Here is a 3,439-nt window from a genome sequence, read left to right as displayed (position 1 = left end):
TTATCATCTTAGTTTTTGGATTGTTCTGATTTCAATATGTAGATTCTTGGATTTCATCGCCGCGAACACTATCCATCTTCTGGATTATAAACATAGAACTTTGACTTTCCCCGCGCACCCCTTTGTTTGATTTTTTTGTAATGACGTCCCCTGATCAGGTAAGAAATGTGGACACATGTGCCTACGTAAGCCTTCTAAGACGGTTACCTTCTAAGAAATGTGGTAACACTTTCCTACTTAAAAGCCTACGTAACAAAAATTGGGAAGCTCCACAGCCACGCCCTATTTAAAAGAATAAAAAACCTTTTGAAATTTCGAAGTTCCCTTTTCCTTCTCCCCACCACTCTCAGACGGTTAACTTCTAAAACACTTTCCTATTTAAAAGCTTCTCACCCATTTTTCTTTCAAAATATCCCAAATCATTTTCGATCCTAAGTCTTCTTCTTTGCTTTAACGTTTTCTATCTCTTGTTACTGCTTTCATCACAATGTCTCGCCGCGGTGGAGGAAATCATCCCGAAAATCGCCAAGGTCAACCATCTCCTGCACATTCTCAACAATCATCCATCAATGCTGCAGGATCAGGCCGTGGTGGTGGTGGCCGTGGCTCTCGCGGTGGACGTACCTCCAATCCTTCTTCCTCCGGACATCCACCTCCTCCGTCATATGCTCCGGCCCCGGTTACCTCTCCTCCGTCTGTTGTTGCAGCTCCGGTTGTTCGTCCATCTGTTTCAGCGCCGTTTGTTCCATCTGTCGCAGCGCCGGTTGCTTCCTTGAGTTCGGCTCTGATCTCCATCGAGAGCCTGACTGCCGAAGTTAAACAGAAGGCTACTCTAGAGTCGGCTTCGTCGTCTCAGAAGGAAAATTGGGAAGGAAAATTCAAGTTCGTGCTAATCATTTTCAGTTGCGAGTGGCTGATAAGGATCTACACCACTATGATATAAGTATAGTTTGCTCATAAGTTTTTTGTTGTTGTTTATTATGTTGGTAAGTTACAATGTGGTATGGATTTCTAGAGGATCAGGACTTTCTAACCTGTTGCAGCGTCTCCTCCATCGTCTTCATCCGATTAAATAAAGCGAATCGTTCTTGTTTGTTATTTTTCTTCTGTCCAGACCTTTTTTCGGAAGTGTATTTCCGAATTCCTCCAAGGGGGGTGAGTTCGGAGATGAACTTCCGAAACACCACATTTTCTGAAAATGTAACTTTATTTCGGAGATGCATCTCCGAAATCAATATTTTATATTAAAAAAAACACGTTTTCGGAAGTTCATTTCCGAAAACACCTTTTTTTCAAAAAAAAGTACCTTTTCGGAAATGAACTTCCGAAACAAGGGGTAGTGTCGTAAATTCACCAGGGGTGAGCAAGAAGGTTAGGAGGTGGGTGAAGAAATTCTCTTATAAATTGTTAAATAAAGATATTCAACGACAATTTTATACATAAAACACATGTCAAATGTGGATTTTGATACCTTTTTTACTATAATAAGGTGGTGAAGATTAACCCTTAACACCTAGTTTATTCTTTATTGATAATTTTATCAGCTGTTTCAAAAAAAAAAAAACCTTAACACCTATTTTTTATACAATTAGGTATTATAGTGAACCTTTTATAGCGGTTTTAAAATAGCAACAGCACCAGACCTAAATAGATGTTAGATGTAAGAAAAAAAAGGTGTTAAATCTTCTTTTTCCACTAGTGCTTATTTAATTTAAAAATCATCATCTGGGTACAAAGCCATAAAACACAGATCTTTAAATTAAAGAAAGAAAAAAATAAAATTATTTGAAGCCAATACAATAACTAAATGGCAGCTTATGGATTACTTTATAACACCACTTGAGTACTCTATTGGGTATGGATAAAAATACAGAATCATGGAGGTGGAATATATCCTGGCATCACACATTTGCAGTAGGTCTGGTACATACACTTCATGATCTTAGGATTTCGACACCTATCTGGACAATCTGAAGCTCTAAAGCAATTTGAACGTTTCAACGCTGTATTGAGAAAATATTTTATAAAATAAAAATATTGTACGTGAAATAAAGGGAAAATTTGAAAAGAATTAAAATGGCTTACCTTCAATATTTGTTGTATTAAGAAATGGGAATAGAAAGATAATCATTATATAAATAAATTTGACTATATGAGCCATATTTCTCCTTTTTGCATGTATGAATTGGTGCTATCACTTTGTAAACTTATAAGGTTATTTTTCTCTTACGTTAACTAAATCGTTTTTAACGCTTCTGGAGTTGTAAAAATCATTTTTTGAAAACTTAATCATTATTAAGTGTCTTTTAAGTACATCAATGTGTTGTATTTGCACATTAATTTTTATATTTCTAATTTTTTAAGATTCTTTAATTTTATAATTATAGAGGCTCAATAGAATTTTTTTAATGAAATTAAATGGACACATTTTAATATATTTTTGAAATGTTACATGGATAAATGATTTATTAAACTAAAATGATGTGAAATAAAAAATATCCTCATAAGGGTAAGAAGTTGACACATACATTAAAAGATCGTGTATTTAACTTTCGTTGTAGATGAGAAAATCTTTTTAGTAATTTTTAAGCACTTTTTTAAACATCCTTTAAGCCTTAAGACTTACCATCCTGGTGAGTCCAGAGTTTAAGTCAGCTAAGTTTTTTGTATTAATTTTTTATTTATAAAGTACGATAGTCAAATGGTCAGCCTGTGTGCTCATGAATAAAAAATCCACAGGGTTCAATTCCTTCTTTGGTCAATATTACCAAAATTTTAAGAAAGTAGGATTTGAATCAATGGCAATGGATTGACAAATCATAGAACAAAATTTCTTCTTTGATTAATATCATCAATATTTTTTAGGAAGTAGGATTTGAATTAATGGCAATGGATAGACAAATCATAGAACATACTACACATTTATTTTATCAAACTATAATACTATTTACCAAAACATTATATTTTAGTTTTAGTTTTTAGATTACATAATATGTATTAAATAAAACTACTATGCACTAAAACGTTCTTAAGGAAAATGAGATTGATTTAAAATTAAAAAATGAATAAAAAGCAATGTTGCAAAATCTAGAAAACAATTGGCAAAATACCCTTTTTATTCCTTAAGTATACGTCGGGGCAGGATTCAAATGCTTGATCTCTTGGTTGCTTAATTGGCTATCAAACCACTACACCACTTCACACTTATTTGAATATCTTACACAATGAGTGGAATAAAACTATGTCTTTCTCCACTCAAACCAAAGAGAATCATCATCAACATAGGTTGTCCAAAATTTTCTTACGAACCCAACAACACCAACAATCAACAACAATTTTCTTACGAACCCAGCAACACAAATGATCAAAATTTTCTTACGATTATCATTAGCATTTCTTGCAACAGTTGTGATTGACTATCATACAATAATCAATTCAG

General features: G+C 33.6%; 1 long non-coding RNA gene across 1 annotated transcript; it reads right to left on the bottom strand.

Moving 5' to 3' along the window:
• Window positions 1-1,675: 1,675 nt before the first annotated feature.
• Window positions 1,676-2,285, bottom strand: LOC131625051 (uncharacterized). The gene is made up of 2 exons (XR_009290713.1): window positions 2,086-2,285; window positions 1,676-2,003 (listed from the first exon to the last, which is right to left on the bottom strand). It is a non-coding gene; the product is annotated as an uncharacterized LOC131625051 (long non-coding RNA).
• Between the last annotated feature and the right edge of the window lie 1,154 nt (window positions 2,286-3,439).

Source organism: Vicia villosa, unplaced genomic scaffold (genome assembly GCF_029867415.1).
Source record: "Vicia villosa cultivar HV-30 ecotype Madison, WI unplaced genomic scaffold, Vvil1.0 ctg.000182F_1_1, whole genome shotgun sequence".
NCBI classification, from domain to species: Eukaryota; Viridiplantae; Streptophyta; class Magnoliopsida; order Fabales; family Fabaceae; genus Vicia; species Vicia villosa.
The sequence above is the reverse complement of the archived record's forward strand: the minus strand, read 5'-3'. Positions and strand labels throughout refer to the sequence as shown.